The sequence below is a fragment of the Heteronotia binoei genome, chromosome 3 (assembly GCF_032191835.1).
Source record: "Heteronotia binoei isolate CCM8104 ecotype False Entrance Well chromosome 3, APGP_CSIRO_Hbin_v1, whole genome shotgun sequence".
NCBI lineage: Eukaryota > Metazoa > Chordata > Lepidosauria > Squamata > Gekkonidae > Heteronotia > Heteronotia binoei.
The window spans coordinates 103195206-103221626 of record NC_083225.1 but is presented as its reverse complement, the minus strand read 5'-3'; positions in this window follow the sequence as shown (position 1 = coordinate 103221626).

Below are 26421 nucleotides of genomic sequence, written 5' to 3'. Positions count from 1 at the left end.
CCATTCGTATAGACAGAGGGTGAGTACTTGGCTTTTCTGATCTGAAGAATGTCAGTTGGATCTGGTCACTGACCATAATAATGAAACTGCATTGAACTGAACTGAAGTACAGATCTCCAGAGCTTGCATTCATGTCTGTCTCTATGGTCGGTTGCCCTCAATTGCTAACAACCTTTCAGCCTAACAAATATACTGTGTCAGACTTCAGTTTCTTTCAATAATTTAAGTTGTGGCCTTATCAGAAAACAGTTAACTAATGCATTAATGAAATATGTTATACGCAGGCACAGAAGGTCCTCTGTTGAAGCTGACTCATGTGAATTCAACTCACTTTCCTTGAGCTTGTTTTGTCTTCAGTATTCAGAACTGTACATTGCAAAAAATAATAATATTGTGGAAAGCCCAGCTGCACATAAACACTTTAGAAAGGGATTTGGGCACACTCCATGACCAGCTGTGCAATCCACAAGCTTTTCCAGGAATTCTGAAAATAGGCAAATAACAAAAAAGACGCTAAATTAAAAAAAATATTAAAGTTTTAAAATACTAATTTGCTAGTTAGTGATGAGTAAGTTTGAAGTACAAACAATTTGCTCTTAAAAGGTGTCCGTGAAATCACACAGATGATAAATTCATATGGAATTCCAATAGTGGAAATATAAATAGTGTGCTATTTAAAGGCCCAAATAAGGAAGTCCATGTTTAGTGACTGGGTAACTGACAAATGAATTGCTCAATCAGAGACACAACGTCCTTGAGTGAGAAACGTATGGACTATTCTGGATCACAGAAAAAGTATTTCAGACTTAAACTGATCAGATTTAGCTTATAAGTTAGTGTGTTTTCTGGTCAGTTAGATATGAAGTATATTTTGCAGTGATAATCACACTAAAAATAATTCCATAAGCTGAGAGTGGATGTAGCTCAGTATCTTATTTATTTTTCATTTATATCCTGCTTTTCTCACTGAGACTCAATGTGGATTACAAAATATTTATTTATTTACTACTTTACATTTATATCCCGCCCTCTCCGCAAGCGGACTCAGGGCGGCTTACAGTATCATAAAAACAATCAATTCCATAAAACATATAAAACCATAAAACATTTATCAAGTTAAAAACTAGTACGCTATCTCAATCTAGTCTGGCGGTATTGGGTTCTGACTATGACCGCCAGCTTCTGTAGGATGTCCGGTGGCAGCCCATTTTCAGTCAACCAGAAAAGCCTGCCTAAACAGTTCGGTCTTACAGGCCCTGCGGAACGCCGACAAATCCCGCAGGGCCCTTATAGCTTCTGGGAGGGTGTTCCAGAGTTCTGGTGCTGCCACCGAGAAGGCCCTAGATCTTGTTGCGGATAGCCTGGCTTCTTTTGGGCCAGGGGCAGACAGCAGATTTTTTGCCCCTGATCGCAGTGCTCTCTGGGGGATATATGGGGAAAGGCGGTCCCGTAGATAGGCAGGTCCCTGACCATAAAGGGCTTTAAAGGTTAATACCAACACCTTGAAGCGAACTCGGAACACAACAGGCAACCAGTGTAGCTCTCTCAGCACTGGCCGAATGTGCTCCCGTCGTGGTAGCCCCATTAACAGCCGTGCCGCAGCGTTCTGCACTAGTTGTAGTCTCCGGGTTAGCGTCAGGGGTAGCCCCATGTAGAGAGCATTACAGTGATCTATTCTTGAGGTGACCGTAGCATGGATTACCGTCGCTAGGTCGCTGCGGTCCAGGTAAGGGGCCAGCTGCCGTGCTTGCCGAAGATGGAAAAAGGCAGATCTAACAGTGGCTGCCACCTGAGCCTCCATTGTAAGGGAGGACTCGAGGAGCACGCCTAAGCTCTTGACCAAAATCAAAATTCAGATGAAATAAGACATTTAATAAATAATCCAATAAGACTATCATTACAGAATTAGAAGATAACAAGCAGAAACATTTGATATGATCGACAATGAGATGTTGGCCCACCACCTTGCTGACATGAGGATTCAGGGATTAGCCTTACAGTTGCTGACTCCTTTCTCCACGGTCGGGGAGAGAGGGTGGCCCTCAGGTGGGAATTGTCCCAGTGGCACCCATTAGAATGTGGAGTGCCACAAGGGGCAATCCTTTCCCCAATGCTATTTAACATCTATAGGCACCCCCTCACCCAGATGGTCCAAAGGTATGGACTGGATTGTCACCAATATGCTGATGTCACCCAGCTCTATCTGCTTATGGATGGCCACCTGGGCTCAGCCCCTGAAGTACCGGGTGAGGCATTGCAGGCCATGGCTGGTTGGTTGCATCAGAGCCAGCTGAAACTGAAGCCAAACTATCAGACAGAAGTCCTGTGTCTGGGGGGCGGGAGTCGGGAGTCGGGATCAGGCTCCCATCCTTTGACAGTACCCAACTGGTGCTGTTGACAGAGGTGAAGAGCTTGGGAGTACTCCTGGATGCCTCTTTATCTATGGAAGATCAGGTTGCTGCCTCTTCAAAAGCCACTTTTTTCCATCTGAGGAGAGCTTGGGAAGTGGTCCCTTATCTTACTTTCCATTATCTGGCTACAGTGATTCATGCAACAGTCACTTCCAGAGCAGACTATTGTAACTCTCTCTACATGGGGCTACCCTTGATCCAGCAGGTGCAGAATGCAGCAGCACAGTTGTTGACATTGAGGCCTGTGCAGGCGCAGATGCACCAGCACTGGCTACTTCTTGAATACTGGATCCACTACAAGGTGTTGGTCCTTACCTTTAAGGCCTTATATTGCCAGGTGCATGCATATCTTCGAGGTAGGGAATTCTGTTTGAAAATCAGTTGCTACATCTCAAACAGTTTGATGGATCGCTGGATCAAATAATCATTGAGAGGCATTTAACATGAAAGCAAAAAATATATATTACTACAGGGAAAGGGTACTGGGAGGTGAAAACAACAAACACTAAGAACTACATGTTAACACAAAGAAGAACACATGTGTAATGCCAAGAGATTCGATAAAGTCCATAATCTTTCATCTTTGGCACAGCTGAAAAGTTCCATTCTCAAGTCTCTCAATCTGTATTCCTAGCGTTTAATATCTAGGAATACGAAGTCTTTTGACTTTGACCTCTTTGGTCAGCTTTTCAACAATGTCGTTAATGTCCTCTGTTCTTGCAGTTCACAACCAAATCGTCAACGTAAACCAGAATGTATTGATATTTTCCATCTTTAAGTCTAGTGTACATGCAGGGTTCAGCTTTCCCTTGCTCAAATCTTTGTTGCTGTAGTAGTCCAGTTATTTTGTCATACCAACTTTTTGCAGCCTGTTTCAAACCATACAGTCCTTTGTTGAATTTGAAAACACAGTTCTCTTTGCCAGGGACTTGAAAACCTTCAGGTATTTCCATATAGATTTCCTCTGATAGCTCAGCATTAAGAAACTCTGTCTTAATGTCTAGTTGTTCCACAAGCATGTTTCTAGATGCTGCCATAATCAGCAGTGTTTTAAGTGTAGCACTATTGATAACTGGTGCAAAAGTCTCTGAATAATCAGTTCCAAATTCTTGTGCATATCCTTTGGCTACTAGCCTTACTTTGTACAAGTCTATAGTTCCATCATCTTTGTACTTTATTTTGTAGACCCATTTGCATCCAACAGGCTTTCTTCCTGCAGGTAGCTTTGTAAGAGTCCATACATCTTTTTCTTAAATTGACAGTATCTCTTTTTCCATTGCTCGAATCCATTTCTCTTTTTCCTCATTAGGTAGATCACACACCTTTTCCAGTCCTTTGGTTCCTCTTTAGGTTTCACAGTCTCTATACATTTCACAGTATCACAGTATCCATATTTCTGTGGTGGTTGCTTTTTTGTGCTAATTTCTGATCGTCTTAAAATGACGGAGGTTCTGTCACTCCCTGCAGTGCGGTCCCCGTTTCCCCTTCTGGTTCAGTAGAGTCTTCAAAAGGTAGACCTGCCGGTTCACCGGTGGTCACTGCAGGTAACCAACTACACCAGCTTTCAGAAGCATTGTCAGTAACCTCAGGATCAGATTCAGGTACACAGGGTGCTTTAGGCAAATTACTGTCATCCACGAACACAACATTACAGTGTTTAGTCTTATTCAGCTTTGTATCATAGACTCTGTAGCCTTTTCCTACTGAGGGATATCCTACTATGAATCCAATCTCAGTCCCTGCATCAAGCTTCCCTCTACTTTCTCTAGGAACATATGCATAGGCTTTTGCTCCAAGTGCTTTAATGTGCTTAAGTCCTGGCTTCTTGCCAAACCAAGCCTGGAACGGAGTAACTCCTGTTACTTTTGAAGGTATTCTATTGTGAATATACGCTGCTGTATTTGCAGCTTCAGCTCAGAAGCCTTTAGGTAATCCAGAATGCATCAGTATTGCTCTGGTCATTCCCTGTAACGCACGGTTAAGCCTTTCTGCGCTCCCATTCTGTTGCGGAGTGTATGGGACAGTCACTTTGTGTTTAATCCCTTCTGCCTTCGAAAATTTCTTAAACTCATTATTGCAATATTCATCACCTCCATCTGTCAGTAAGCTTTGAGGTGCACACCCAAATCTGTTTTTAACCTTTCCGGAAACCTTTCATTGTGAAGACTGCGTTTTCCACTGAAGCAAGATGAGGTTCCCTTTGCTCTCAGACAAACATCACATCTTTCCTTGGATTTATCACAATGCACAACATCAAGTCCACAATCCTTTTGCAACTTTTCAACACTCTGCATGCTTCTGTGTGCTAACTTTACATGCCAAGCATAAACACATCTATGATCACACTTTCTGCCTTCAGTCTGGCAAACAGTCTTTTCCACAACATCAACAGCATCTGACCTTTTACTTAAGTCCATAATATAATGAGCTCCATTTCTTTCATCTAGTTTAAAACTAATTCCAGAATTCTTCTGAATAATTTCACCATCATCTCCTTTATCAACATTTATTTATTTATTTATTTATATTTATTTATTTACATTAGACTTTTATCCCGCCCTCTCCGCAAGCGGACTCAGGGCGGCTTACAACAGTCGTTTACACGATTTAAAACAATAAGTCAATAAAATATATAAAACATTAATACAATTAAAGTTTAAAAACTATTCCATGGTGCTGTACCATTACTATGTTGACGGTTCTGCTTTTCAGACAGTTGGTCACCGGGAACTCTAGCTGATGTCAGGTGGCAGCTCTCTCTCAGTTTAAGCATCGAAGGCCTGTTGAAATATACAGCATAATCATTTCTTATAAGCACTTGGCTTGAAAGTAAATTCTCAATTGATTCAGGTGCATAAGCCACATTTTTCAGTCTTACTGGCATTAAATCTCCATCAGTGGTAAGCAATTTCATTTTGATCTCACCCACACCATGAACTTTCAAGGATTTCTGGTTGGCACCTATCATTTCAGGTCTCTGACTTTCATCAAACTCTGAAAACATGCTTTGTATCAGCAAATATGCCTAGAAGATCCACTATCCACCAAAAATCTTCCTCTTTCACCAGTAGAATTCACATTATTAATATGCATTGTGCATTCTCTGCTTCCTCCTTTGTTCTCGCCATGCTGCTTGAAAACTTTCTGACTGCTATTATTTCTATGGCTATGAGATGGCGCCCATGTTCCATCATTTGAACTATGTGCTTCAAAATGGCTATTCCTTTGTTTAGCAGCAGCATCTTGATTATCGCAGTATCTCACAATATGGCCCTTTTGCCCACATCTATGGCAGATTATATCTTTTCTCCCTTTATTTCTATGCTGTGGTTTCAAGCTTAATGCAGACATAGAATCAGATAATTCATTGTCGTCCCCAGATCTGGAGGCTGCTTCGTCTTTGATAGCATTTAACAGACCTTCCAGACTTAAATCTGTTTGCAGTCTCAGGATCATCTTAAGAGGCTTGCAGCTATTGGGTAACGCTTTCAATATAGTCGAGATTAAGTCTCTTTCTGCAATAGCCTCACCAAGCTCCTGTAGTTTGGATTGCATGCACATAAGTTCCTTCAGACATTCAGTCACATTCTCATCTTCTTGCACTAGAAAACCAAATATTTTGCCCTTTAAATCATGAATAGTGCTGATGGGAGTTTTATTATATTTCCTTTTAAGGCTTTCAATCATTACTTTAGCAGTTTTAAGGGTGTGCAATTCAGGAATTTCATATAGTGCAATAGACTCCAAGATGAGAGTTTTAGCAAATCCATCTAGTTTAAAGGTTGATTTTTCTTGCTCATTATCAGACAGTGTTAGTTCACCTCCATAAATTTCAAGTCTTTGCGATAGGAGTGAGATCCAGAATGAGAAATTATTCTTAGTTAGCTTGAGGGTGCTAAATCCTATCATTGGGGGGTTGTTACTCATGGTCCCAAAACCAAGATTTGAGTGGCTGCTCCTGCAGACGTGGAAACAGAAGATCCAGTGGCTCCTCTCTCTGGGCTTGACATTTTTCACAGCAAGCAGGCAGGGCAGGATTAAAGATTCTTCCTTCCTCACTGGACAGAAAGGCGGCATGGTGCACTCGTGGCTACAGCAAGGCTCTTCCAAGGTCTCCAGCGTAATCCACAAAAAAAGGGTAAAAGGCTTCAAAAATCTCTTTTCAGCACATCTGAGGTAGTTCCTGGACAAAGTAGCAGCGTTTTCAGATTGAGACAATCTGAATTCAATGCTCAGTCAAATCAGAACACTCTCAGTAATGTCTAGGGGAAAAAAGGCGTCATTTTAAACCAGCATCACAGCTTTTGTCTATTGCTTTGCAAACGCTCTCAAAGCGATCCAAATTTTAAAAAATCATTTAGAGTTCAAAAGCCAAAAACAGTCCATGCTATAAGCTACCAGCCTGATAGCAAAAACCATGTTCTCTGCTACCAATTTTGTAGGGAATTCTGTTTGAAAATCAATTGCTACATCTCAAATAGTTTGATGGATCGCTGGATCAAATAATTAAGAGGCATTTAACATGAAAGCAAAAAACCCCATATTTATTACAACAGGGAAAGGGTACTGGGAGGTGAAAACAATGAACACTAAGAACTACATGATAACACAAAGAAGAACACACTTCAGAGTGGTCTGAGTGAGAGCAGAGCAACTCTGAGATAAGCTGAGACAGCTGGGGAAGTTGCTGAGAATTCCTGAGTTTGGTGACTGCTGAAAATTCTGAGTTGTGGTTTCTGGGGAACTGCTGTTTGTTTGGTTGAGTGGGCACAAGGTAAAGGTGATTGGTACTGATTGATTAGGAGTGGCTGTGTTCCCCACCCTCTTTGCATTGTTAAGCTGCGCCTTGCCAAAGGCTGAACACACTTCAGAGAGGTCTGAGTGAGAGCAGAGCAACTCTGAGATAAGCTGAGACAGCTGGGGAAGTTGTTGAGAATTCCTGAGTTTGGTGACTGCTGAAAATTCTGAGTTGTGGTTGCTGGGAAACTGCTGTTTGTTTGGTTGAGTGGGCTGAAGGTGAAGGTGATTGGTGCTGATTGATTAGGAGTGGCTGTGTTCCCCACCCTCTTTGATTTGTTAAGCTGCGCCTTGCCAAAGGCGCAAGCCTTTGGTGAAAGCCAAAGGGCTCTTGGCCTGCGGCTCTTAGTCTGGGGGCTCTGTAAGGACCAAGAACCCAGATCCGTAATTTCCTTGTGCTCCCAATAAGGTAAGTTGACCCTCCAGAAGGGGAGCCACATAAACAACAGGATTTAAAGGGGACTGTATATTTTTGAAAAAAGCTATCATGAAGGTAGAATGCCAGCAGGGGGATGAGGGCTTTCCAGTGTTTTGCACTAAGTGCCACATGTATGACTATCTGCCCACAGGACAGAAGTCTTGGGTATGTGGTCGATGCAAGGAGCTCCTAGTCCTCAGGGAACGAGTTTGTACCCTTTTGAAATAAACAATTTTTATTAGTAACATATGGTAGCAAAACTATCTCTACAACTTATAAAAACTTAAAATGAAAAAAAAAAGACTCTCCGCCCCATATCTTAATTTTCCCCTCCCCTCCCCCCGTTGCTTGACCCCCGCCAGTGTTATTTACTTAAAGAAACAAATATTAAAGGTACACTTAACTATTAAAGAAAAACAAACAAACCCCAACAGTTATCTTCTCATTTTAAAAAACCTTAATCATTATCAAAGATTGTCCAATGTCCTTTTATTTTCCACTCTTTTTCTACGTATCTTCTGAATTTCTTCCACTCCAACTTAAAAAGTTCCAAATCATAGTCTCTTAATTTTCTTGTTAATTTGTCCATTTCACTCCATGACATAACTTTTGTAATCCAATCCCATTTCTCTGGTATTTTTTCTTGCTTCCACAGCTGTGCATATAATGTCCTAGCAGCTGAGAGCAAGTACCATATTAAAGTTCTGTCTTCTTTTGGAAATTTTTCCATTTGTATTCCCAGCAGAAAAGTCTCTGCCACTTTATTGAATTCATATCCCAAAATCTTAGAAATCTCTTGCTGAATCATTTGCCAAAACATTTTAGCCCTTTCACAAGTCCACCACATATGGTAGAAAGAACCTTCATGCTTTTAACATTTCCAACACCTATCTGGCATCTTGTTGTTCATCTTTGCTAATTTTTTTGGAGTCATATACCATCTATACATCATCTTAAAGCAGTTTTCTTTAATACTATGACATGTTGCAAGTTTCATAGAATTTTTCCACAAATATTCCCAAGATTCCATCTTTATTTCTTTATTTACATTAATTGCCCATTTTATCATCTGAGATTTCACTACTTCATCTTCTGTAGACCATTGTAAAAGTAATTTGTATAGTTTTGAAATTAATTTCTCATTATCTCCAAGCAGAACTCTTCCCATTTCTGTTTGCTCCTTCCTTATTCCTTCAGTTTTGATATCATTCTCCACCAAACTTTTTATTTGTTGCATTTGAAACCAATCATACTTATAACTCAGTTCTTCTGCAGTTTTCAATTCTATTTTTCCACTTTGTATTTTTAGTAGCTGATTGTATGATAGCCGGTTTTCTTCGGCTGTCTTAGCCGTTATCTTTATCACTTCGGCTGGCACTATCCACAAAGGTCTCCTCTCATCACCATATTTCTTATACTTTATCCATACATTTAGTAAATTACTTCTTATATAATGGTGAGAGAAAAGGCCATCCATCTTCTTTTTTCCATAGTATAAGTATGAATGCCAGCCAAATTTTTTTCCATGGCCTTCTAACATTAAAAGTTTTTTATTTGACAATGTTATCCATTCTTTCATCCATACTAAACAAACTGCTTCATGATACAATTTCAAATCTGGTAATTGAAATCCACCTCTCTCTCTTGCATCTGTCAAGATTTTCATTTTAATCCTTGGTTTCTTCCCAGCCCACACAAATTCTGAAATTTTCCTTCGCCATTTATCGAACTGCTTAGCATCTTTCACAATGGGAATAGTTTGAAACAGATACATTATCCTTGGTAGAATATTCATTTTTATTGCAGCTATTCTGCCCAGCAATGACAAATTAAGCTTATTCCATTTTAGCACATCTTCCTCTATTCTACGCCATAACTTCTCATAATTATTTTTAAACAAGTCAATATTTTTCATTGTTATCTCTACCCCTAGGTACTTTACTTTAGAGGTAACTTCACAGCCCGTTAGTCTTTGTAATTCTTGTTGTCTATTTATCTGCATATTCTTACACAGAATTTTAGATTTTTCTTTATTTATGTAAAGTCCCGCCAACTCCCCAAACTCTTGTATTTTCATTAATAACAAAGGTGTAGTTTGTATGGGGTTTTCATTTATAAACATTATATCATCAGCAAATGCTCTGTACTTATAGGTATAGCCTTTTATTTGTAATCCTTCTAGATCTTTTTCTTCTTGAATCTGCATCAATAAAATTTCAAGAGTCATTATGAACAACAATGGTGAAAGCGGGCAACCTTGTCTAGTACCTTTGCTGATATTCATTTCTTCTGTAAGATCTGCATTCACACACAACCTTGCCCTCTGTTCAGAATATATTGCTTTTATCATTCTTATAAAGCTTTCTCCAAGCTCCATCTTATCCATTACTGCAAACATAAAGTCCCAGTTTAAATCATCAAATGTTTTCTCTGCATCTGCAAAGAATAATGCTACTTCCTTTTCTGGATGTCTTTCATAATATTCTACAATATTTACAACAGTTCTGATATTGTCTCTTATTTGTCTTTTGGGAAGAAAACCAGCTTGATCTTCCTTTATAAAATTTATCAGATATCGTTTAAGTCGTTCTGCCAGAATTCTTGTAAATATTTTGTAATCGTTGTTCAAAAGCGAAATTGGTCTGTAGTTTTTCACATTTGTGGCGTCTCTATCTTCTTTGGGTATCAAAGAAATAACGGCTTCTTTCCATGTATTTGGTACATTCCCTTCTGTTCTTATTACATTCATCAACTTCTGCAATTTTGGTACTAATTCATCCTTAAAAGTTTTAAAATATTTAGCTGTATATCCATCTGGCCCGGGAGCTTTCTCATTTTTCATCGCGTTGATTGCTGCTTCAATTCCTATTTTTTCAATTGGATCATTTAAGACTTTTTTTCATATTTTCCGTTAGGGGCTCAATTTTTAATTTTTGTAAATATTCATCTACCTTCTCTCTCTTTACTTCAGCACCTTTAAACAGCTTGGCATAGTACTTAAAAAATTCTCTTTTTATTCCCTCTTGAGTGACTACTTTTCTTCCATCTGTCACGATCCTACTAATTATTTTGTTTTCTCTCTTTTTCTTCAATTGCCACGCCAAATACTTTCCCGTCTTATTTGCTCCTTCAAACGATTTCTGCTGGAGCCTTTTCAGGTTCCATTCCACTTCTTTGTTTAACAAATGCCTCAATTGAGTTTGTAATATTGAAATTTCCCTTAGAATTTTCTTTTTCCCTGGTCTTTTTTTCAGCCCCTTTTCTTTCTTCTTTATTTCATTTTGAATATCCAATAATTGTTTTTCTTTTTTCCTTTTGTCTTTATTGTTCAGAGTAATCAACAACCCTCTCATTACTGCTTTATAAGCATCCCAGACCATCTGAAAGTCAATATCTTCTTTATCATTCACTTGGAAAAAATCCTTAGTTTCTTTTTCTAGAAATGCCACTGTTTCTTTGCTCTGTAGTAGATCTTCATTCAGTCTCCATCTCCTTAATCTTTTAGACAATTTTGTAATCCACATTATTGGGTTATGATCAGCCCCAATTTTAGGTAAAATCTCTATCTTCCTTGTTATGAGACCTAAGTCTCTAGTTCCCCATAGCATGTCAATTCTGGAAAAAGTCTTATGTCTTGCACAAAAAAAAGTATAGTCCCGCACTTCAGGATTAAACTTCCTCCATATGTCTTCTAAGTTTTCTTGTTTAACTAATTCAAAGAAAGACTTTGGCAGCTTCCCTTCTTTCCCATCATTTTTTTTCCCTCCAGATCTATCCAATGAGTTTTCGACTGTTCCATTAAAATCTCCCATTAAGAGTATTTGATCATAAGTCAACTCATCCAACTGTTGTATAATGTCTTTGAAAAAAGCGTCCTTTGCACCATTAGGTGCATATAGTCCCAATAACAGCGTTCTTTTCCCATTTAATATTATCTCAACTGCTATAAATCTTCCATCTTTATCTTTAAATACTAGCTTTGGCTCCAATTCTTGTTTAATATAAAAAACTACTCCCCTTTTCTTCTGTTCAGCTAATGAAAAAAATTCCGTTCCCAATTGTTTGTTTCATAAAAATTTGTAATCCTTTTGTTTAATGTGTACTTCTTGCAAACAAATTATATTACAATTTTGCTTTTTGATCCAATGAAATGTTGCCCTTCTTTTTTGTGGAGAATTTAGTCCATTAACGTTCCAAGACAGTAATTTGTAATCCATCATGGTGCAAATTCTTTATTTTCTTCAAAAAATCTACTCAACTCCTGAGCATTTGTGATTGTAACTCTCTTCCCCTGAAGTTCAAAACTCAAACCTTCGGGTATTATCCATCTGAACCTTGTGCCATTGCCTTTCAGTTTTTCTGTCAGCTTTTTGTATGTTCTCCTGTCGTTTATCACTTGTCTTGGCAGCTCCTTCATGATTCTCACTTTGCTGCCTCCTACTATCAGCGACTACTCAAAGTTTTTGTTCATGATCTTTCCCACCATTTCCTTTGTCCTATATCTTATAACAACATCTCTTGGTAAATTATTTTTCTTGGCAAAAAGTGAATTAACTCTATACATGTGATCATACATGTTTTTGGTCTCATCAGCATCTTCTTCTAGAAATTCTGCAATTATTTTTATTATATATCCTTTCAAGTCACCATTCTCTGCTTCAGGTACTCCTCTCAGACGTATCTGAGTTTCCATTAATTTACAGTCGTGGATTGTCACTTTTTCTTGAATTTTCAACAAGGTGGTGTCATGTACTTTTACTTTCTCTTCCACCCCCTGCACTTTCTTAGCTGTTTCCTCAGTTTTTTTTTTTTAGATCATCCACTTCTTTTTTAATCTCTGTAACAAGTTCTTCCTTTAGTTCATCTATCATTTTCTTAACTCCTTTCATGATTCTGGCTTCCATGGCCTCCATTTGGTCCTGCATTTTCTCTAATGAAAGAGCCCTTTGTCGGATCTGCCTGGGTTCAGACATTTAGACAAAAAACAAACAAATAAACAAAGGGTCAGAAGAAATTAAAAAAAAATACTAAAAATTTCGGTCTCACAAATTACAAGTTTAACTATCAAATTCAAAAGATCTGAGTTTACTCTTTTGGTTAAACTTTATTCTATCTTCTTCTGAGCTTCCTAGGCCAAGATATAAATAAAAAAAAAATTCCCCTTTAAAAATGACGAAATTTTTGACCTCACCAATTTGCAATCTGACAGTCAGGTTCAATAGAGTAGGGCTTGCCCTTTCCAGAAAGCCCAATTTCGCTGGTTTCTGAGCCCCCAGAGTCAAGATATTTGTGAAAGAAGTCTCTAAAATTTCCAAAATGGCGGCCGCGATTTTTTCCTTCTTCAAAAAAATTTTTTTCCCTTTAAAAATCACCCTAGGAGCCCACAAATAATGTAGCCAATAGTTCTTATCTTCTTACCCTTATCCTGTTGATTCTAACAATTTTTAATGTCCCAGATTCTTTTAAAAAAGATGTTTCATATTTGTCCTCCCAGCAATGGCTGCCGATGTTTTTCTATGATATAGAGTAGGCTTTTTTTTTCTTTACTGCTTCCTGCCTCTGTCTTCTTCAACTCTCATGAAGATCTCACGATACTTGACGTACTTCCTGTCCTGCTCAGAAATGTTGAAGGTCTGTGTCACAGCAGCTTTTGTCTCAAAACCACAAAGCCACAGATAGACTAAACAATAGATTCCTTTTCACTTTTTAGCCGTTTTTAGCATTGTCCTTTATATTTAAACAATCCAAACTTCATCCCTTCCTTCTTCTTCTTGCAAGCTTTATATTTTTCTTTCCCCCACCTTTTAATTCTGTCTCTTTAAGCTATAAATAGCTCCGGAATGAAAAGAAAACTTCTGTACCTTTTTTCTCCACTTATCCAAGTTTCCACTGGTCTTTCAAAGCTTTAGTTGTTTAGAAATGTCCAAGAAGGTTAGGATCCTGACGAGCTTATATCAAATCAATGATTCTGAGAATTCTTGCAGACGTTGGCTATGCAGACTCCGCGAGACCGCCTCAAAGAAGTCCCCTCCAGGGCTCCTTTTCAGCCAAGGTAAATTTCTTTTCAAAGTTTCCGTGCAAGTCTTGGACCTTTCTCTCACTGAGAAAAGTAGGCAGTAGGCATTAATTTGCCCTCTACTACCCCGAACAAGAATTTCAGCCTGCCCCCGTTATGAGAGACAGCTCAGCTCGGCATTTTCCTCCCCCGGAAGTCCGGAATGAGTTTGTACCCTTGAGGCCGAGGTGACTGACCTGGAGAAGCAGAGGCAGTCAGTTAGGCACTCGGAGAAGACTCTCGGGGGCGTACTAGATGAGCCCTGCTCTGAACGTGGCAGCCCCGTTGCTGCCAGGGAGCATGAGGGTTGAGAGGAAATAGGGCACCGTGCTGCAGATAAGGCAAATGCACCCTCAGAAGGGACCTCTTCTTCAGTTGGTGAGCGGGAATCCTTTGCGCCAAGAAACCATCCCTGGGTGGGGAGAGAGGAGGGGTCTTGGTAGTTGGTGATTCGATCCTTAGGCAAGTAGACAGCTGGGTGACAAAACCGCATACTGACCGGATGGTGGCTTGCCTGCCTCGTGCAAAGATAGCAGACATTACGCGTGTAGTAGATAGGCTGATAGACAGTGCTGGGGAGGAGCCAGTGCTTGTGGTGCATGTTGGCACCAACGATGTGGGGAAATGCAGTCGTGAGGTCCTGGAGGAAAAATTTAGGCTGCTAGGTGGGAGACTTAAGGCCAGGACCTCCAAGGTAGCCTTCTCAGAAGTGCTACCTGTTCCACGTACAGGGCAGGAGAGACAGGCACAAATTTGAAGTCTCAATGTGTGGATGAGATGATTGTGTAAGGAGTTTAAGTTTGTTAGGCACTGGGATGCTTTCTGGAACAAGTGGGAGCTGTACAAGAGAGATGGTCTCCATTTGTCCCCAGATGGAACCAGGCTGCTGGTGCTTAAAATAAAAAAGGTGGCAGAGCAGTTTTTAAACTAAATCTTGGGGGAAAGCCAACAGGAGATGAAAAATCTCTGGTTCGGGAGGACTCATCTCAAAGAGATGAAGGGTTAGCTGTTACTTTTCTACCGGGTAATGGATCAGAGTTGTCAACTGAGATGGTGACAAACAGTATGGACTGTCTTCCAAAGTCTCAAGGCAGCAGGAGGAAGGTGGCAGGCCTAGCTTGCCTGGGAAATTATAGATGTTTGTATGCAAATGCTAAAAGTGTTCGAAGTAAAATTGGTGAGTTGGAATGTTTAGTGCCGGGAGAAAACATAGACATTGTGGGAATTTCAGAAACTTGGTGGAATGAGGAGAATCAGTGGGACATGGTGTTTCCTGGATATAAGTTATAACGGATGGATAGGGAGGGAAGGATTGGAGGTGGGGTGGCTCTGTATGTCAGAGAGGGTATACGGTCTGGCAAGACTGAGGTAAGAGAATTAGATTCCCTTGTAGAAATGCTTTGGGTTGAAATAGAGGAACCAAAAGGAAATTTAACTATGGGAGCTTGTTATCACTCACCAAATCAAAAGATAAAGGACGATTATAATATGATGGAAGGATTAAAGACAGCGGCTAAAGGTAAAAACTGTGTCGTAATAGGTGATTTTAACTACCCGCAGATTGATTGGGTCAATATGTGTTCTGGTCGAGAGAAAGAGATTGAGTTTCTTGATGCTCTCAATGACTGTGCTATGGAGCAGATGGTCTCAGAACCTACCAGGGGTGGGGCGATCCTGGATTTGATCCTAAGTAATGCCCAAGACTTCGTGAGAGATGTAAAAGTGATCGCACCGCATGGGAGCAGTGACCATAATGTTATTGATTTCACCGTTTGTATAAATAGAGAGTTGCCCCAAAAGACCAGCACAACCATGTTTAACTTTAAAAGTGGTAAATTCTCTGAGATGAGGAAGCATGTGAAAAAGAAACTGAAAGGAAAGGTACATACGGTCAAAACCCTTTGGGAAGCTTGGAGGCTATTTAAAACTACAATCCTAGAAGCTCAGATAAAATGTATACCACAAGTTAGGAAAGGCACAAACAGGTATAAGAAAAGGCCTGCATGGTTAACAAACAAAGTAATGAAAGCTGTAAAAGGTAAGAAGGACTCCTTTAAGCGGTGGAAAGCTAGTCCAAGTGAGATTAATAAAAGGGAACACAGGCAGTGGCAAATCAAATGCAAGACTGTGATCAGGCAGGCAAAAAGGGACTATGAGGAGCATATTGCAAAAAACATAAAGACCAACAATAAAAATTTCTTCAACTATATTAGAAGCAGGAAACCATCCAGGGAGGCAGTGGGGCCCTTGGATAACCAAGGGGTAAAAGGATTACTGAAGGAGGATAGGGAAATGGCTGAGAAGCTGAATGCATTTTTTGCCTCCGTCTTCACTGTGGAAGACGAGAAGTGTTTGCCCACTCCAGAAGCACTAATTTTGGAAGGGGTGTTGAAAGAGTTGAGTCAGATTGAGGTGACAAGAGAGGAGGTCCTACAACTGGTAGACGAATTAAAAAATAATAAGTCACCAGGTTCGGATGGCATACATCCAAGAGTTCTGAAAGAACTCAAAGTTGAACTTGTGGATCTTCTGACAAAAATATGTAATCTTTCATTGAAATCTGCCTCCATTCCTGAGGACTGGAAGGTAGCAAATATCACCTCCATCTTTAAAAAGGGTTCCAGAGGAGATCCGGGAAATTACAGGCCAGTCAGTCTGACTTCAATACTGAGAAAGTTGGTAGAAACCATTATCAAGGACAGAATGAGTAGGCACATTGATGAACACGGGTTATTGAGGAAGACGCAGCATGGGTTTTGTAAGGGAAGATCTTGCCTCACTAACCTGTTGCATTTCTTTGAGGGGGTGAACAAAGATGTGAACAAAGGAGGCCCAATAGATGTTGTTTACCTTGACTTCCAGAAACCTTTTGATAAAGTTCCTCAGTAAAGGCTCCTTAGAAAGCTTGAGAGTCATGGAGTAAAAGGACAGGTCCTCTTGTGGATCAAAAACTGGCTAATTAATAGGAAGCGGAGAATGAGTATAAATGGGCAGTCTTCGCAGTGGAGGACAGTAAGCAGTGGCGTGCCGCGGGGCTCGGTACCTGGTCCCCTGCCCTTTAACTTGTTCATAAATGATTTGGAATTGTGAGTGAGCAGTGAAGTGGCCAAGTATGCAGATGACACTAAATTGTTCAGGGTGGTGAGAACCAGAGATCTTGGGGTCGTGGTAGATAACTCACTGAAAATGTCAAGACAGTGTGCGATTGCAATAAAAAATGCCAACGCCATGCTGGGAATTATTAGGAAGGGAACTGAAAACAAATCAGCCAGTATCATAATGCCCCTGTATAAATCGATGGTGCGCCTCATTTGGAATACTGTGTGCAATTCTGGTCACAGCACCTCAAAAAGGATATTATAGCATTAGAAAAAGTCCAGAAAAGGGCAACTAGAATGATTAAAGGGTTGGAACCTTTACCTATGAAAAAAGGTTAAAACGCTTGGGGCTCTTTAGCTTGGAGAAAAGTCGACTGCGGGGTGACATGATAGAGGTTTACTAGATATTGCATGGGATGGAGAAAGTAGAGAAAGAAGTCCTTTTCTCCCTTTCTCACAATACAAGAATTCGTGGGGATTCGATGAAATTGCTGAGCAGTCAGGTTAAAAGAGATAAAAGGAAGTACTTCTTCACCCAAAGGGTGATTAACATGTGGAATTCACTGCCACAGGAGGTGGTGGCGGCTACAAGCATAGACAGCTTCAAGAGGGGTTAGATAAAAATATGGAGCAGAGGTCCATCAGTGGCTATTAGCCACAGTGTGTATGTGTGTGTGTGTGTGTATATATATATATATATATATATATATATATATATATATGTGTGTGTGTGTGTGTGTGTGTGTATTTTTTTTTTTTTGCCACTGTGTGACACAGAGTGTTGGACTGGATGGGCCATTGGCCTGTCGAACATGGCTTCTCTTATGTTCTTAAGAACACATGCATAATAGAGGATACTTCCTCCTTCTCCGTGAACTCTCTACCTGAACAAAGGAAGTCACCTGACTAACTGATCAAACAGACAAGTTTTCCTGCTTCTAGATCTTGATTGACAGTAGTCAGGATCTTCTTCCTAAGGCATGCGGACAATAGGAAATCAGGTACAGTGCTAACCCTATAATGACTGGAAGTTAGAACATCGCAAAGGACATATAGAACAGATACATAATTCCAACATTCGGAACCACCTCTTCCCATATGAGCCCCTCCCCCTTCCGGGGTTTGAGATCTGCGGCACAACATTTTCTTGTGGTCCCTGGTCCTAAGGATGCCCAACTGACTTCAACAAGGGCTAGGGCCTTTTCGGTCCAGGCCCCTACCTGGTGGAATGAGCTCCCACTTAAGAGATGGGCCCTGCGATACTTATTGAGGTTCCTGCAAGACAGGGTTTTTCTGCCAGGCTTTTAATTGATTTGGCTGGCATCCCTTTGGTATTAACTGGCCTCCCCATCACCTTACCATCATGGTGACTGTGCTGTGTTTAAGATATCAGCCTATATGCTGTTGCTGGTTCACTGTCTGTTTGTGATGCTGTATTACCTTTGTTTTTATACTGTTATATTTTTATGATGTTTTAATTTGTAATAGGTGTTTAAATTTCTATTGTAAGTCACCCTGAGCCCACTTGCGGGAAAGGGCGGGATATATATCTAAAAATTAAATAAAATTAAAGAACTTGTGGAGAGCATTTCATTTAGCCCTCTCCATCATTATTCCCTCTTCATTTCCATGAAAGCCCCCATAGCCTCAACCCTTTTTCTGCTTCTTTCTCTCCTCCCCATCCACCAGCCAACCAATCTACCTTTTGTATTCAGCTTTCTCTCCTTCCCTTCCCCTAGCAGCCTCTAGTGGCTATTAGCCACAGCTTATTGTTGGAACTCTGTCTGGGGCAATGATGCTCTGTATTCTTGTGCCTGGGGGGGCACAGTGGAAGGGCTTCTAGCCCCACTGGTGGACCTCCTGATGGTGCCTGGGGTTTTTTGGCCACTATGTGACACAGAGGGTGTTTTTGCACTGACCTTAATCAGCAGCGACGCCCCTCTTCACCGTGCAGGATCGGCGTGGGTTTCGCACTAATTGCCGCGGAGTACCCAGAAGAGCCGGAAAGTCCCGCAGCTTTTGCAGCGCAAACGGAAACCGCCAAAAACCAGTTTCCATTTGCGCCGCAAAAGCCGCGGGACTTTCCGGCTCTTCCGGGTGCTCCACGGCAGTTAGTGCAAAATCCACGCCGATCCTGCGCGGTGAAGAGGGGCGTCGCTGCTGATTAAGGTCAGTGCGAAAACGCCCAGAGTGGTGGACTGGATGGGCCATTGGCCCGATTCAACATGGCTTCTCTTATGTTCTCTAACTGGGAAATGTATGGCCTAGTTGCATAATGGTGGCTGCCAGGCTGGGCCCAGTTGCATGCTGGAGGACCTGCAAGAACTTGCAGGGAGCGTCTAATTTTCTTCTGTATTCCCTTTCCCATACTATTTCCTTTTTATTCCACCTGGTAGACCACTCAGACATGTTCAACATTCGTTGCTTCCTTCTCTCCTGGTCTTCTCTGTTAATGGCTCCATTCTCTGGATTTAAATATCCATAGATGTAACCATGTTGAGAATTAGTTATATTGATGCAAACAGAGAACTAACCATGCCATACCATATTGCAGACAGTGGATTACAAAACTAGAGTACAATGTAATAGAAGTAATGCGGGACATAATGAGTAAACATAGCAATAGACTGCAATCCCATTCCCTATAAAAGCATCCCCCTGTGGTGTTCCTCTGTGCTATTGTTCTTTTAGAACATTTATAGAAATACTCTACTTTCAGGGTTGTGCAAAATAATAGAAGTGTGAGGGTTCCTAATCTCTTTACAAAGGCTGTTCCAGAAGCTGGGAGCTGCAACAGAGAATGCAAGTATGTGGACCATTGCTGATTTTACCAATTTCCAGGGGTAAGAAACCTAAGAAGACTGATCTGATAAGCAAAGTTCACACAGAGGAGCACTGTAATGTAATGTAATGTAAAATTTTATTTATATCCCGCCCTCCCCCGCCGGAGCAGGCTCAGGGCGGCTAACAACATTTAAAAGTGAAACAGTACAATAGAAGAGGCATGTGGCTCCAAGGCTATTAATGATTTTGTAGGTGATGAACAGTACCTTGACTTGAATCCAGTAACTGTTAACTAATGAACTGAACATAGAATATATGTGATGAGGACATTGTGCCCAGCTCCCAATAGTAACCAAGCTGTGGTGTTCTGTATCAACTGGAGTTTCTTAGTTGACTTTAAGGGCAGACTCATACAGAGCACATCTGGCCTTGAGGTTACAGTGGCATGAATAGATGTGGCCAGACCAGCTGAGTTAAGGGAAGGAGCTATCTTCCTGGCTAAATTCAGATGGAAGAAAGCAGAATTCTTTTGCAGCTGGATTAATTTGCTTCTCTAATATTACAACTGGATCTGGTAAAACCCCTAGGCTTTCAACTGAGCCCATGAGTGTTTGTTAAAGTAAAGTAAAGGTAATCCCCTGTGCAAGCACCAGTCCTTTCACAACCTTTTCATGGCAGACTTTTTATGGGGTGGTTTGCCATTGCCTTCCCCAGAGTGTTTGTTGGATTCTGTCAAGGGTGGGAAGCACAATGTTCTTCAAGACCTCAGCTTTTCCAACCAACATCACCTCTGTCAGGATTGTTTTACCTTGTTTATCTTTAGCCATGAAAATACAGCAGTCAAGCAGGGATTCAGGAGAACCCCTACATCTGGATAAAAAAATACAGGTTGGGTGTCATCTGCATATTAATGATAACCTATTCCAAAGTCATGAATGATTTTTCCTAGGCTTTGTATAGAGCAGGAATGCTCAGCGTAAGAGCCACATAGAATAAACATCAGATGTCTGAGAGCCTCAAGACATGAATGTCAGATGTTTGAGAGAAGGAAGGAAGAAGGAAGGAAGATGGGGAGGGAGGAGGGACAGAGAGGTGGAAAGAAAACAGCTTTAACTTGAAATGCATTCTCCAAGCAGCCAGCTGGCTTGGCTTGGAGAAGAGACTTAAAGAGAGAATGTCTTCTCCAAGCTGGCCATTGGGGCAGTGGGGACTTCAAGAGCTACATAATATGTGTGAAAGAGCCACATGTGGCTCCCAAACTGCAGTCTGGCCACCCCTGATGTAGAGATTAACTAGCATAGGTATAAGGCTGTGTCCAGTGGAATCCCACAGGACAAGTCCTACACTGATATCAACCAGACTCCAATAGTAACCTCTGAATCCTGTCCAGAAAGAATTATTTAAACCAATCCAAGGTGCATCCCTGTCTGTGACCAGGGAATTTGAGAGCTGCGGGGCGGGGGGTCAGGTAGGGACACCTAGCGGTGCCCCATAGGTGAGGTTGCACCCCAGGCCGCTTCCTACTTCTCCTTCTCCCATGCGTCAGCCATTTGGCAAGCCAGGTCCCTCTGCAGTCCATCAGATATACAAATCTTAGCAAAAAATATTATTTAGTTAACTGACCAAATAACAACACAAATTGTTGCATGTGAATATAACATACTTTGATCCTAAAATAACAACATAAAATATAGGTTATACCTGTTCATTCTCATATATGGAGGTGCATGGTTATTCACAATTATCTATATCTATGGTGCTTTACATGGTATTTTTCCATGTGGGCTTCTTTGCATGTGGGCATTTTTCCATGTGGGCTTTTTTCCTGTGAGCATTTATGTCTGTGAGTTTTTTTCTTTGAGCTGTTTTCCTTTGGGCTTTTTTCCGGTTACCTCCTATTTCTACCTCCAAGCCCCTCAACAAGATGGAATGGTCTACAATCTATATTCAAACAATGTCATTGGCTAAAGACACTAGTGCCATCTCCATCCTATAGCTTGGCCTGAAGCCAGACTGAAAGGAGACCACAGCAGATGAGTCACCCTGGATGACATGGAGTAGTTCTGCAGCCACTCTCTTGACTGCCTTGCCCAGAAAAGGCAAGTTATAGACGAAGCAATAACTGGCTGCATCATGGTGGTCATGACTGGATTGAAAGGCAGGAATTAAATAAATAAATAAATATTTTCCCTCTAGTACATTTCAAGTAATGAACAGATGATCCTAAGTCAGTGGTTAGTTTATGATGGACATCTGGGACTTTTTAATGTGATCCTTTCATCAACCAGGATGGACAGGAGTCCAAAGTATTAGCATAGCTTTTATAAATCCCAATGTTCTATTCTATCATAGTAACTGGATTTAAATGATCCATGCATGGAATCTACATAGCAAACTATAGATCCAGAAAACTCAAGGCAAGTGATCTGAAGTCCTTTCAGATCATTATGGTTTTGATGGCTTCCACCTCATGTGCCTCATGTTTGCTACTTGTGTGAATAGTACAATGTGCATATTTTCCAGCTTCAGCTTCATTATGCATAAACATGTGCCCTCAATAATCTGGGTTTTCAGATGCAGTTTAGACAAATGTATAACATGGGGGGGGGGGGCGTTGTGTGGCTTACTGCTATGCAATATTTGTCACTAGCAGACTCGACAAACCAGAGCACAATACACTCCAGGGACACTAGAGGAAACACATTTTACTTTGGGTGTGCACTTTCACAAGAAAATTTTATCTTCTAGTGATAGGGAAATGTGAAAGCCTCACTGCAGAAGCACAATTTTGATGGAAGGGACACAAACTGAGACTGCACCTCTATTGTCCTGAAGTTGATTTGATGGAAAAATCCCAACTGTCCTGTGCACATATGACTATGGATGAGCTCATAGGACTTATTTTGCAGCCTGGGTGTGCTCAGGCAATTCTGTGACTGTAAGCCATCTGACTGCATATCCATAATGTCAATATATACTAAGCTGTCAAAATGGTCCAAATGACACTACCACACATATCACTGTACAGTAGCATCCACCTTAGCAGGAACATTGCCTGAATAGCTTGGACCAAACAATGAGCCAACAGGAGGGGCAAATCTTAAGTAGAGCAATTCTTAGATGCAAAAAGATATAACTCCTGGGTACCAAGTTAATCAATGCAGTCCTCAAAGCATCTTAGGTTGCTTTAGTTCTAACATCCCAGTAACAGCTTGGATGTGAAGGTCTTCTCCATTGATGGTAGGTGCTTTCACTCATTTTGCCAGTATCCCTCACATTGCAGCCCCCTTTCATTCTCTACAATGTTCTGGAGGTCTGCTGACCCACAGGGGTAGAATTTTGGAATGGACAGAGGACTGCAGCAAGAATGTAGAAGCAGGAAAGTCACTGTTTATGTAGTTCAGTCCTGCTTGTGCTGTGCAGTATCCAAGCTTGCCATTAATTTATTATGTGAACTTACATTCTAGCCATTTTGCCCTGGTATATTCAGAGAGACATAAAGTTATCAAAGATTTCAGGTTTTCACGGCTGGTAACATCATTAGGGTTTGTAGAATCTTTCGGGATCAAGTGCCGTGTTCTACTGGAGAAAGTTTTCCTTCCAGACGTTTCGTTCTCAGCTGCGGAGAACATCCTCAGTGGCGTTGCAGCCGGAGCAGGCGCACAGACCTTCTTGGTCTGAGTGCCTGCTCCGGCTGCAACGCCACTGAGGATGTTCTCCGCAGCTGAGAACGAAACGTCTGGAAGGAAAACTTTCTCCAGTAGAACACGGCACTTGATCCCGAAAGATTCTACAAACCCTAAAGACAGTAAAGTACTTAGCAGCTATAGCATTTAAGGGGATACTAGTCATTTCCTCCGTTTTATTTTCAGCCACATCCAAGTATATATTAGGGTGCTCTAGTCAATTTCACTTCTAAAGTAAACATTAAGTAAACAGAAGGCTCTATGAAAGAGACAAAATGCTTGAAATGTCTCCTTGCAATAATACATAAATGCAAGTTTGTGGAAAATATAACCCTTATGGCAGGGGTTATATTTTTTTGCCTACAACTCCCATCAGCGTGGTCAATGGCTGGGGCTGATGGGAGTTGTAGGCAAAAAACATCTGGAGAGCTACCATTGGCCACCCCTGCCTTATGGTTTTGTTGTACTCACCACTTTCTTTTCTTCCATTTGTTGCAGTCCTGACCTGGATAGCCCATCTCAGAAGCTAAGCAGGGTCAGCCTTGACTAATACTTGGATAGAAGACTTCCAAGATAAAAGATCAAGGTTGTGATCCAGGTTAGACAGTGGCAAACCACTTCTGAAACATCTCTTGCCTAGTGATGCATAACTCTAAAAGAGCTGGAATTTCTGGCTACCAGACAATCTTAGGATCTCCTAGCTATACTACACACAAGGCCATATGATAATAATAATAATAATTACTATTATCATGTTACATGGATATGTGACAGTATCCCTCCTAGTCTATTATCTTTTCTTTAATCTCAGCACCACATTGAAAGGCAGATCAATCCATGTTAATGCAGTAGAGAATTCAGGGCTTTTTTGTAGCAAGAACTCCTTTGCATATTAGGCTACACCCCCCTGGTGTAGCCAATCCTCCAAGAGCTTATAGGGCTCTTCTTACATAGCCTACTATAAACTCTTGGAGGATTGGCTGCATCAGGGTGATGTAGCCTAATATGCAAAGGAGTTCCAGCTACAAAAAAAAACCCTGATAGAATTGAATAACAGCGGGGTGGGGGGGTATGATGAATGGATGAGGAAAAGATGCAATGGAAAGGCACTACACAAATCCAAAGGTCAGGATTTCCAGGAGGGGGCACTTGGAAATGGTTCCATACGGAAATTCAGGCAGCAATCCAAGCAACAATCCATGGAAGGGTCCAGAAGGTAGAACATATGGAGTGAGAAAGGGAATGACAAGTGAGTCAAGGCTCAGAGATATAGCTCCAAAACTGAGCCCAGAATGAACATGACTCAGACTGACACAAGCAGCTCTTGTTAAATGGGAATAATAGGGGGAGGGGAGTTTGATTTTCATGGGATTTGAAAGAGGTGAAAGCACTGCTGGGGGTCTAAAGTAAGGAAAACATGGAGGAATCTGTCATGTTGGAAGCCCTATTGCCCCTGTGTTGCACTGACAGCTGCACCAGCAAAGGGGAAACCACACAACCCTCTCTCCATGTGGCATCTTCACTTAGGGCATCTTCACAATAAGCCTCCTTTCATGGCTTGTGATCTCTGGAGGTTGCCTTCTATGAGTTTAGACTGACACTGAGCAATTGGGCATTGTGTTCTGATTGAATCAGAACATCCTAGGAAGTATAATACCTACGAAGCTAACTGTGTCTGATTGATTCAGGTCTCTGGTTTGTCTGTTTGTACTAAAGCTTCTCTCTTCCTGCTGAGCTAAGTGGCCGTTATATTCTGAGATTGAAATTCAGTCATGCAGATGTGATGTGCTGCCTCCTTTCTCCTGGCCAATCTAACTTGCTGTATCTCACATGTACATACCATCTGACTGATGCTCCCTAACTTTTCTAGAAAACAATTATTTGGACAAGGATGGGCAAAATTTCTCCAAGACAAGAGAACAGGCAGGCTGGTCACAAACTAAAAACCTGGGCCACAAAATGGAGGCAGAATGGCCATAGCAACATGATTACGTTAACCATAACCCCTTTCTTTGGGCTAGTTCCCAACCTCATATACCTCTCAGCTGCTGTTTCTCCCCCTTGGGAGAAATACTACCTGTATATTTTCTCCAGCATATTGAGAGGCCAATTTTCACTGCTGGTGGCAGTGTAATTTCATGCCTGATTCACCTTCCCATCTGCCCCCTCCAAACTACTGGCAAATATCTATCGTGCTAGAGAACTCTCAGGTAGCCCTGATTATGAACTGAATATGAAAGGAATATATGTTCTATAGTGGTGATGTCTTGGGTTCATTGGACCACAACAGTGTGCTGATTCTTGACTTCTCTCCATTACTAATGTGGGAGCACTGTTTCTGAGTGATATCATGATTGATGCCAGAGCTTCTGGGGATGCTGTGGGGGGTGACTATCAGTGTTGCTTTGTTAGGCTTTGTTTCTATGGCTATTGTTGTCGTTTCTCCTTTGCTGCTATAAGTGCATATGATGCAATTTCCAGTATGCCAGTGTTAGTGCTGGCATAGCAGCCACATAGATTGATGTAGTGAATCTATAGGGTCAGAATTCTTATTGCACTAAACTATTGCTGGATCAGGAACAGTTAACAAGAGCAAGGGAAAGCATAAACCTCTTTGTTCACCAAATTCATTCCTCTACAATTACGGTAAAGTCATTTGTGCACAGCAGGCACAGACATGATATCTGCAGACTGCTCGCAATATTAGGTTCCAGTACTTAGTGTGTACTTGTTTAATAGATCATAAAATGTAGGTTCCCAGGAAAGGTTTCATAATACAATGGTATGGAATTTCAGAAGTGTAAGCAACTGCTTTTCTCATTAAAGACTTGTGTTCTAGAATTTCTTTGTCCTTGGTGATGATGAATAGTAAAGGATGATACAGGTTGTGGGCACTCTTCACCAGGGACTTCTCTTTTTGACATGAAAGAGTGCAACTGGGCTCCGGCCAGCTTCCATTTATTTCAAATATGTCTTTGCTGGGCAAGCCCCATCACCATCCTGGAAAACATTGTTCCTAATAAAATGTTGTTATTTCATAGGAATGTTAGAATGTGTTACTTGTTTTGCATCCTTTCCCCTGAATCAACAGCTTTTGACCTTCCTAGCTAGGGAACCACCACTATAATCTGTAACACAGGACCCATTAATTTTACTGGTATAACCCTCTCTT